This window comes from Mytilus galloprovincialis, chromosome 1, assembly GCF_965363235.1.
Source record: "Mytilus galloprovincialis chromosome 1, xbMytGall1.hap1.1, whole genome shotgun sequence".
Lineage (NCBI taxonomy): Eukaryota > Metazoa > Mollusca > Bivalvia > Mytilida > Mytilidae > Mytilus > Mytilus galloprovincialis.
In genome coordinates this window covers 3601189-3613398 of record NC_134838.1, presented here as the reverse complement: position 1 = coordinate 3613398, position 12210 = coordinate 3601189, and the positions used below count along the sequence as shown (strand labels likewise).

The 12210-nt window shown below is 30.6% G+C and overlaps 1 long non-coding RNA gene across 1 annotated transcript; it reads left to right on the top strand.

The window, feature by feature from the left end:
* Window positions 1–1776: 1776 nt before the first annotated feature.
* LOC143063239 (uncharacterized) lies at window positions 1777–11908 on the top strand. The gene is made up of 3 exons (XR_012974980.1): window positions 1777–1910; window positions 6610–6655; window positions 9353–11908. It is a non-coding gene; the product is annotated as an uncharacterized LOC143063239 (long non-coding RNA).
* Window positions 11909–12210: the final 302 nt, after the last annotated feature.

Here is a 12210-nt window from a genome sequence, read left to right as displayed (position 1 = left end):
CATAGTTTAGTTAAACACGTTATACAATTTGAAAAAAAAATTAAATCATTTCATTTGTCGAACTACATAGAGGACGTTATATCTTATTACTTATCTATAAACATGATAAACTGCATTTCATATCGTTCAAGAAAAGTGCGATCTAGGTGCAATGTTTTATTCATTGTCATTTTACACATTGCATTAAATTTAATTTACGTCATATAAACATTGCACGCCCATTGCACTGACAAAACGTTCTTTGTATTGTTTATGTAACAGATGCGAGTAGCACATGATAGTAATGTTAAAATGCACGTAGCAAAATAAGCTTCCGAATGGAAACTTAAAAAGACAGACGGAATCCGCATGTGGTTGTGTTCGTTTAACATGGTTTGAGTTCATTAGTAATGTCATTGAATGAAAAGCATGCCGCATTGTTTTAATGTGGTTTGTTACCTTGTTATCAGAAAACGGATATAAATCTTCTGACTACACTAGCATGTGATTTTGCAAGATATCTATTACCGTCAACTAATTCCTACCAAACAAAACCATTTCTGTATTTAATTTACCTTCATCAGGAATGATAAAGCCAGATATTTGAAAGCCAAAGATGTATAAGAACCGAAACAGTTGAAGAGCTAAACTAAATCTTTGCATTTAAGAAGGTTTTCCCCCCAATTATCAGCATATGCATTTTCCTTATAGAGAAAAGTTTATTTCCTATTTTTTTTACGGGGAGGGGACACAGAAACATATACCAAATCTTATCAAACAATTGCTAATGGGCTGTAAAACGAGTTAACTTTGTCTTATAGATTGCAAAAGAAATTATATTAAAAAAGAAGAATATATATACATCAAATCAACCGTAAACTATTACTGAGTGTATCGTTTTATCCAGTGCCTGTATTTTTTTTCAATTTTCATACTTTCAGTCTGTTGACTGTGTCGCTTTAGAAATGAAACTTGTGTTGTCTTTGGTCGTTGCAGAGGTTCTAGTGGAATCCATCTAAAATTCTCCAAACATGTAACATCTGTGTTCTTATATCTAACGTCAAAATAAACAAAACAAAACAAAAAAAAAGAAAAAAAGATGAAGGAAAAAGATCATTGAGAGGGGCGAAAGATACAAGAGGGACAGTCAAACTAAAAAAATCAAAAATAAACTGACAACGCCATGGATGAAAAAAGAAAAAGACACAGACAAATAATAGTACACAACTAAGACACAACATAGAAAAACTAAAGACTAAGCAACACGAACCCCACCAAAAACTGCGGGTGCCGATCTCAGGTGCTCCGGAAGGATAAGCAGATCCTGCTCCACTGATATCTTATCACACTCCCGGTAAATAGCCTTGTGTAGGTTACATTCGTGAAAAGGGAAGGTGATTGTAGTTACGACATAAGGAACATATCATTTAAGTTTTGCCATTAATATATATTAAGTTTTTGAAAGAAAAAAAACACCTCTTTTTCAAAGTGAAAGGGTCATTCCCTTACTAAACAACATGACTAATAAAGGCCCAATAAATACAGGCCAACTTTTTGATTGCTACTTTTCTTATTCAACATGTTCAATTCCAAATTATACGAATATTACATTATAATGTATTATATACTAGATACTTCCTGTAGCTGGCTGCAATACAACTAAAAGGTTCAATTGACAATTTTCAAAATATTTTAATAACGAGTCCTTTCGTTCATAATTTGTTTTGTAATTTGGTCCTTTTAGATGTGCTCCTCAATAGCAGGAGGGAGTTACAGATAAGAACAGGTAATTGGACGTGTCATCAACTTGAGCAGGTAATTGGACATATCATCGTCAATTATGATTGGACTTTTGAGGATAAAACGATTACGATAAAATATACCATCAAAGCAAATTTGTAAAGATATATCTTCTCCGATAAAAGTTCGAGGTAAAAGTCTAAACTTATTCAAATACTGAACAGATGAATAAAGTAAAATATGGCGGGAAGAGTCGATGTGTAAACTGCGCCAGGTAGTTTCGGCCCATAACAGTTCGGTCTATATCAATACGGCCTATAATTAATAATGAATAGAATATAATATAAAAAAAAAAACGTTATTTTGATTCTGCATAGCATACAACATACCAACATAATCTCTAGTGTGTTTTTCCCCATCTTTAAAAACTTCTTCAAAACAAATAATACAAAGCTTAAAATTGACCTCTTATAATATTTTATTGAAAAAAAAAGCCATACCCCATTTTTTTCAAATTGAAGTAGTTGTTTCCAAACAATGTTGATGAAGGTAATATTTACAAATACATTAACAAGACTAAGAAATTTAATTGGCTATATTCAACAGTAAAATTATACATAGTTCGTTCTTATGTTGTACTGTTACACGCATCTTGCTAACATGTTTACCCCTGCCACATTCAAGGGGGGATAGGACCTTTATCAGGATTCCGTCTGTAATTCAATGGTTGTCATTTGTTTATGTTACATACGTTTTTCGTTCATCTTTTGTACATAAATTAATCAGGCCGTTAGTTTTCTTGTTTGTATTGTTTACATTGTCAGTTTAGGGCCTTTTATAGCTGACTATGCAGTATAGGCTTTGCTCATTGTTGAAGGCCGTAGGGGACCTATAGTTGTTCATTTCTGTGTCATTGTCGTCTCTTGTGAGAGTTGTCTCATTGGCAACATTATCATACCACATCTTCTTTTTTATATGTACTGCAGTAGTAATGATTGGGACTTTAGATGCATCTAATGTCTTAACCCAATGATGAAATATGAAAGTAAACAAGTTTTTTTTCAATTATGGAGTCCTAACATACACAACATGCACAATACAACATATCAGCTGCTCTTTAAATAAAGATCTTGTATGTGTCAAGCACATCAACCCTTACAGAAAAATAAGGCTTCTTGCAAATATTTGCGGCAATGTTGCTGCAAATAGTTGCGGCAATATTGCTGCAAATATTCATTTTTCGTATGCAAATTAGTTTTCTTGCAAACAGTTGCTGCAACATTTCGGCAATATTGCTGCAAATGTTTGCGGGAAAATCAGTAGCTGTGATTGTTGCAGCAATATTGCGGCAAGTTCATTAGCTGCAATGTTGCAGCAATATTGCAGGAAAATTAATTTCTTGCAATATTGCGGCAATATTGCAGCAAATCTTTCAACAATTCAGGTGTAAAATTTGAATTAAAAACTAAAAATTTAAAAATTTATGTTTTAATAAAAAAAAAAAAAGAATGTCTCTGTCCTCTATAGGTTGAAAATGGTCTCTGTCCTCTATAGGTTGTCGTGTTACATCTGTGTAGCTTTTAGTTCTGTTTCTCTGTAAGTCTCACTGTCCTTAAAGTTGAATTTTCTGATTTCAAAAATACTGCAAAATAAAAGTTGAAGAATTTTAATTAGTAGACATAAAAAAAATAACTAAAATTATAAAGATATACAGATATAAGTTACTACTATATAATTAATTGTGGATGTAACGTGTCTTCTGATTGGCTGACGTTATTTTGTTATCAGCCCATATACATAATTTAGTCATGTGACCGTGATGTCATCAACGTTTTTTCATAGTTTTTTACGGTTTAAAATGGAATTTAGAATTAAATTATAAGAAATGACTGTAATATTTTTTCTGTCTATTCAAAATAACATAAAAAATTTGGTGCTCACTGTTAAATGACTTGCTATGCATGAATTTGTTTCACTTAAAGGGTCAATGTCTAAAAGTGATTAAGTCCTTCTAGAAATTGCATATAACTATTGAATACATTTAACCTCATGCCAGTACTAGGTTGTTATTGTTTTTTTGAATATTTGTTTTTCATTGAACTATAACATAATTGGTCTTGTCTATTCTTTAAAATGTTAATTTTTGTGATAAGTTGTGTATATATATATATGAAAGCTATACATTGTTGCCATTTGTTGACAAACCTCTTATTGGCAGTTAAATCACAGATCTCCAATTTAATACCAAACTACTTTTATTAGAAGATTTCTTGTTTCAATTTAAGTAATGTTATTTCTAAAACATACAGTAATAAAAAGATTTAAAAAAATATCTCCTGTCTTACACAATTTTGATAATATATTCATGTGCATAAATCTATTGTATAATACTTTTGCCAACTCTATTAAATTAAGAAGACTCTTTATTTATCACTATTTGAACTGTTAAAGAGCATGCACTTATTCAAAATGGTGGACATTCAAATCCATTGTACTTACCAAAAGATATGTTGTCCAAATTGTGTGTAAACACAAATCTTCCTGAATCCAAGAGTCATGTCAACTGAAGGCTATCATCTGCACTACCCAGTGTCAATAGAATCAATTGGAACTTTTGGATCTAACATGTCTAAATCCATTGTAAAATTCATATTACTTTGTTCCTGATAGAAGACATCTTTGTTTGTTGTATGCATGTTCATGTCCAGTTCAAATTTTGAATATATGTTGATCAAGGTTGCTTAGGGTGTTGTTTCAATGTGATCCCTTTGAAATTTGCCCATAATTATAAATATCAATTGCCTAAATCTTGAATATTTGTTATTTATTATAATAGAAAATAATTAGGTCTTTCCACCTTTCCGTGGAAAGACCTATTGAATTTGTTCTGATTATTATTATTATTTTTTTTTTTTTTTTTTTTCTTCCGCCTAATTTTTTTTCTTGCGTATTATTGATGTTTCAAAAGATGTCGCTTAGATATTTGGAATATGGTATCGTATAGTTTATACGCTTTAAAAATTTACAACTGTGTAACAAAATACTTTACGTTGTAAGAGTTATCTCCCCAAACACTGTTTTTCTTGTGGCCACTACTCCTTCGCAACCGTTAAAGATTACGACAAATTTATTTTACCAAATTGCTCGTTACATCTTCAGGATTAGGATATTCATTTGGACTGAAGCTTTACGGAGACTCCATATGAGAGTTATTCCCCCTTTTCCATTTAATTAAGTGATATGCATTTCTAAATGGTAAACTATAAGTGATAAAGACATAGGGTCTTTAGATTTGGGGTTCTTGGTCGAAAATAATAAAAATGAGGTCAAGGTCAAAGGTCAAGGTCATATTCTAAATTTTGATTTTGGCTTATTTTCATTTATTTTCAAATACCTTATGACATATCGACAAATAATTTTTCATAAATTGTTAGTTGCGACATGTCCTTACTTATATATTTTGATTGAAAGGGTGCGCAGACAATAAATGGGAGTTTTTGCCCATCTTACATATAGAATTACGCATGAAGTGATATTACTAATAAACCAAACATATTAAAGACCTTGGGTCTTTTGATTTAAGGTCCTTGGTTTGTGAACTTGAAATTGAGGTCAAGGTCATAGGTTAATATGACGTTCTAGATTTTGACCTTTGCTTTAAATTCATATAAATACATCATAAAGCCATAGGAACTAATATTTTAAACTGATTTTTAATATTTCAATATCAAAATAGATCTTTACTAGTGGAAAGACCTACAATTGTTCTCTGAACAATTGGTTTTTAATTATAAATACATTTTTTTTATCTTTGGTGTTATAAGTTATAATGGAAATATATACAAAGAAGAAATGCTCTGCCCTTAATTTGGCCTCAAACTCTGTGTACATTAATTTATGGAACTTCCTGTCTTTACCACTACACAGAGATAAATGAAAACCAGATGGGCATGGCACATTACATTTCTATCACCAGCTCATATTACTAATTGAGATGAGAAAGATAATTTGTGTATAAATAATTTTAAAATAATGATACTAGAAATTAAACTGCAGGTGAGGCTAAATTCATTTGATGGAAAATATTATAATTAAAAATATTGTTCAAAGAAAAATGTCACAAAAAAGTGACAAAAAGGCATAATAATACATATAGAACAAAAATTATTATGACTCAATTATTTAGATTAAATTTGTTGAAATAAATACCAAAGTATTCTTTCCTTACAAAATATCATATAATTGTGATAAACGTGCAGTTTAGGAATTCTTTATAAGCATTAATTGTTATTTGAAGATTATTTCAAATAAATTATTCAAATATCCAGATATATCTGAGTAAAATAAAGTATGACCATAACAAATTTAGATAATTTGAAGTAATTCCATAATCGAATGTTCAAAGAAACCATATGTTGTGTTTTATTTGAACCTTAAATCTTTAAAAAAAAAGTAATATGTAATATTTTAAAATGCTTGAAATATTGGTGCATTACTACATGTCTGACATTATTAAAGAAACTTTTCTTGCAAAATTGTTGCAAATAGTCATTCCTTAAATAATAAAAGAAAAGGTTCCTGCAACTTTCTGGCAAACAAATTCTTTCTTGCAACATTGCAGCAAACTTGCTGCAATTTTCTTGCAAACAAATTTTGTTGCAGTAACATTGCGGGAATATTGCAGGTAGCTGCAACAACCTGCAACTTTCTTGCAAACACTTCTTGCAAACAAATTTGTTTGCCGCAATATTGCCGCTATATTGTTGCAATATTGCAGCAAACTTTTCATTTCTGTAAGGGAAGTGCTCCTTAAATGAAGATCTTTCCAAATATTACTGTATTGATCACAATTTCATATGTTATCTTATGAGTCCTCTTTTATTATTTTAGGATAACCACTTGTTTAGCTGAAAAATCTGTTGTGATGGAAGTCAATGTAAGTAATAATAAAATTAATAAAAAGAGTACATTTTTAAATACAATAACTTACAATAACCAATCTCTCTGCATTATGTGATATGTTGAACATGTTTAGCACTTCAACAGAGGCTGATTGTTTGTACTAAAAATTATTTGTCAGACAACTTTGCTGTGTGCATTTTAAAATCTGTATCTGCTTGTAACTAGAAATGCATTTTTACAATTATGATGCTTGTACATTGATAGAAGAAGCATGCATATGTTTGCCACAATTAATTAGATGATAATTTTTTGAGACTCAAAGACGATTTATTAACTACCAAAACTGATTTATTGTTCAGTTAGAATTTAAGCATGTTGCACTTTTTCGATCATTAATTTTGTGTTTTTCAATGGCCCCCAATACACACTATCAAAAAAATGTTCAGCAGAAAACTGACATGTGAGGCACTCCTGTTCCAATAGGAGGTTTTTGTGGAGCCTGGGACTTTTGTTGCAAAAGCTAGACATAGCGTTCCTGCATTCCGTTGTGGCCACAAATATTCACTCTGTTCAAAGTTTTAAAATTTACACAACTTTCTTTAAATATCCTGGATTACTTCCAAATTGGATGGAAGCTTGTTTATGATCAGAAGATAGTATGAATCCAAAGGTAAATTTTGTAAAAAAAATCCTGTTTATCCGTATTTTCTTATAAATTGATTTAGTTTTTCTGCCAGTTAACGCTACATTCACTTTGTGGTTAAAGTGTTAATCAATTTCTAATAACTTGCTTAAACTATCCTGGATTTGTACCAAACTTGGACGGAAGCTTGTTATGATCAAAAGCAGTATCTATAACAAAATTTTGTAAAAATTAATTTCCTTTTTTCCGTACATGACTTACATATGTAAATGGACTTAGTTTTTCTACCATTTATCATTAGGCCAAATAAAAGTATATGTGTGGTTCCAGTAACCCGACTGACCCTAGTTTAAACCCCCTGACCCTGGAACCTTTTTTTCATTTCGGAAAAATAAATTTTCAAACGATCAAATTTTGAAGATTGTGAATTAAAATAATAAAATTTGTAGATTTCTGTCATCTTAATTTCCATCAGAAGTATCGGTTATTGATAAAATGCAAGAATTCATAACAATTTGTTGTCAAAAAAACTAAACACTTTTAAAATGGCCGACTTCCTGTATTGAGATGTATAATACAGGAAACAATTTGGGTAAACACGATTTTTTTCCAGATTTTGAAAATCCAAAATAAAATTTAGAAAAAAATAAATAAAATTTGCCTACCTACCGACCCTATTTTTTAAAAGTATGTAACTGGAACCACACATATATTTTTATTTGGCCTTAAATACAGTCTGCAGTTAAAGTTTAGAACATAGACAACAGCAAAAGTAAGCAAGACACAGGGTGCCGCATATAACCCTTACAAATTTTCTGTCGATGAAAGATCATAGGTATTAATAGATTTTGTATTGATATAAACTGTTTGTATAAATCTTTATATTTCAAAAGGTTTAAAAGCTGGATGCTTTCATACGCTGTATACTTATACATACCTAATGTTTCCGTCTGTCATATGTCCATTATCCTTGACCTCATTTTCATGGTTCAGAGACTACTTAAAAAAATATAGCTTTTTTGTCATGTGAATTTCTCACTTATTATTGGTATGAGGATAACTATATTTGGTAAATTGGTTCCTTGCAACTTTTACATGTCTGTCAGACCCAAACCCTCAGTACCTGGATCAGTACATACAATCAGTGATCCAGGTTAAATTCGTCATTATGTCTGTTTCTCAAATACTAAAAGTAAATAGGTCAACTATATGTGGTGTATGGAATCAGTCTGGCAGGTTTCATCTGACCTTGACATCATTTTCCTAGTTCATTGGTCAATGTTTGAGTGCTTTGGTCTATTTTTCAAATACTTGTAAGAATAAGTCATATCTATTTGGTGTATTTAGTTTAGTTTAAACAAATTTCTTTATAGTGAATTGGGAAACAACTTTTGCAACGTATAATAATCCCTTTCCACTTTGCGGGTGTGTTTAATCATTGTAAGGCATACATGTCTGTCGGGCAGGTATCATCTGGCCTTGATCTCATTTTTGTGGTTCATTGGTCAATGTAAAGTTTTTGAGTTTTTGTCTGTTTCATCACTAAACATAAGCAATATGTCAACTACAGTTTACATTTGGTGTAAGGAATAATTGTATTAAGGTGTACATGCCTGATTGACAGGATTTATGTGACCTTCACCTCATTGTCATGGATTTAAAAACAAATGTTCAGTTGATGTGATAAGTTTTTTAAACATGAAATTAATTGTACAAGAATGCCAGATGAGCAACACATGCTCCTTATAGCCTCTTCCCAGTACAATGTGTGTCTAGAAACTTTGGTTTATATCTGAATACTTCTGTATATTAATTTAAACTGGTTTATCTTATCGAACATACATGACAAAGTTCAAACTTATAATATATAGTATAATGCACTTTTCATCAACCTTATTGTCTGTGTGACATGGTCCTACCATGCTGCACATAAATGTTATATATTAGGATCTATTACAATTGTAAGTTTTATTGAACTTTCATAGTTTATGTTATTGTACATGTGGTACTTCATCAATGATAAGTATTTAACATTTTAAACTTCATGCAAGTGATTTTTTTTAGAATAAGTTTTTTTTCATCTTTCAGGAGTTAGATGCCAGTATTTGGGAAGTTCCAAACTCTCAGATGGTATCACCATACATTGGACACTTTATGAATATTGCCAAGTATAATAGTGCAAATTATTATTTTGCTCAAACAACATTTCATGATTTCTTTTATGAATTGATAGAAAATAAAATTGAAACATTACATGGTATAGATGAAAACTGTATAATTGGTGTCCAGGGAATAGGAATAACAACCACCTTAGTCTATTATGTCATTACCTGCATCAAAAAAGGTATCAAACACATTCATTATATTGACTTAAACTTGGTTAAAGGTGAGACACAGATGAATAGGTTGAAAAAGTATGCTGAGGAAATGAAGTCATCAAGTGTGTTAATTCTTGATCATGTGACTTTGTTTAACAGAAGTATTGTAGCAGATATTAAATGTCTGGTACCTATGAGTAAAATAATTTATGTTAAATCAGGGTTTTCAGCAACAAGGAACCAGTTTGATAACTCTATTGGTTACGAATGGGAGTTAACCCATGAAGAGTTCAGAATGATCTGGCTGGAATCAATGAGAAAGACAAAGCATACTGCAAACTTACAAAACCAAGAAATATTTATCACAAAACTTTATGATACTTGTAAGGACAAATATATTTTAACACCTCGTTTACTGCATAAAGTACATATATGTTTTGTGATTGATGGTGATCAATATAGCCCAAATGAGGAGGACGGAAAAGATGTTGATTATTTTATTATGAGATACAGATCTAGTTTAGGAAAAGATATTACAGAATTTAGATTAAGACTATTGGAAATGATGGAATGTGGAAAGCTGCAACAAAAGTATCTATGTAGTGAGCTATCTCTCAATTCAAAAATCCTTTTAAATCAGGTTAAAATCACAGGAGGTATCCTCTTAAACCTGGAAAGGAACTGCCCATTCAAGATTCCAGTCAATATATTCCATTGTAAATACGGTATAGTAAAAGAAAAGGATATTGAAAAGGATACAAGATTTCTAGAAAATGGTTTCCAAAATGGAGATAAATATGTGAATGTTACCATTACACCTACAGCGCTATTGAAGCATTGGGAGAAGTTATTTCCCTTTGATGTACATTCTATTATTGAAAACAAAGATGCAATAATGGTTGAAAACATGTTAGATATTTGTTTTCATTCAGAAGGAATTAGGAAAGAAATGGAGAATGAACTTGTTCGTTTACAGTATCAGTTAAGGACACTAATTGTTCCTGGTGATATTAGGGATTCAACCTCTGAAACCAAGTGTAAGATATCGGATGTATCAGTCAGATGTGTATTACCTCAGTGTCAATCTGTAGCAATCATTTCAAATCTAAGGGAGATAACTTATATAAATCTTACAGCATCTCATCTGGAAAAAGTCTCTGCCAAATTAAAATGTCAAGGTCGTAACAGAAATGTTGAAAAAATGGCATACTTTTTAAAGGACGAAATTGAAAAGAATATAGAGCGCTGCCTAATTGTTCATCCAACAATAGATAGCATGAAAGGTGTTGATTATATATTGTACAATTGCACAGAAACCGCAAATGATGGAGCAAAAAAGGCAAAGAAAGATAGACAAGAGAGCTTGCCCACATTACATTTAGTAAAAGTGACAACAGGTCCCATAGATACAGGTAGATCTGTAGGAGAATCTCTAAAGGTATTAAAAAGTGTGATGGACGGCTTTGTACATCTTCATGTTACATTCATTATTGCAAGTAAAGAGTGTGATACTTACACATTAAATGGAAACATTAGTTTTGAGAATGCATCAGTTGTAAACTTGACCCATCTGGCTATTGGAGAAATGATAAAACAGAGTAAACTATTAAACAGTATAGTTGGCATGGTGAAAAGGTCATAAATTATATAAGTGTATTAGAAGTATACATCCAGACTTGAAAGTCTCATAAGAAAATATCTAATATTGCGAGATTTTCCTCAAATCTCTTGGTTTTCTTCAACAACAGCTAATACAACTTTGTACATTTTAAAATTTGATTAGTTAGCATCCTGTTTAGTTAAAATACATAGACTTTGAAGATAAGTGCCTTAATACATAGACATTGAAGATAAGTCATGTAAGTGCCTTAAAAAATGTTATATCACCTTTTAGAAATTTTATACAGAAAAAGAGTTTTGAATAAGCATAAAATATAAATTCTATATATGTTTGATTTTACAGGTCCAGACTATCATTTATTTGATACCAGCAAAGTATTCAAAAGAAATATTAAGTTTTAAATAATTATCTTAAAGTAGTAATTTGAGTAAACATTTAAAAAAGATTGTGCATGTCTAGAAGTTATGATAAATAAAAAAAATCAGAATATCAAAAACCTTTCTATTTCTGTCAAAGAAATCAAAAAAAGAATATATAGATAAATAATAATCATTTTTGACTTGCCTGCTATGAAATTTCAAAATGTGAGACATAAGGATTACAATTTTGTAGCAGCTCCTTATCTTCATCATATCTTATATATCTTATATAAATGTTTCTTTATAATGTTAGTTATATTATATAATAAACAGGTTCTCAATTTTATTTCTATTTTTAATCCTTCAAACTATGACTATTACCACATCTTAAACAATTTCACAGTGTGCAGATACAGGAACAAAATCACCTGTCTTAGTTTGTTTTTGTCTGTTTTGTTGCATCAAAATTCTCAGAATGGTGTTTTAAACCATATTTATAAAGCTTTGTAATTCAGAAGGTAAATTGATTGATACCTTGTCTGCAGATGCCTTTTATTATGAAGTTTCAATATGTGGTCGTTTGTCACATGTAGATTTATAGTCTTAACCTTATTTTTATGGTTCAGCCACTGCATAAGAACTGTATAG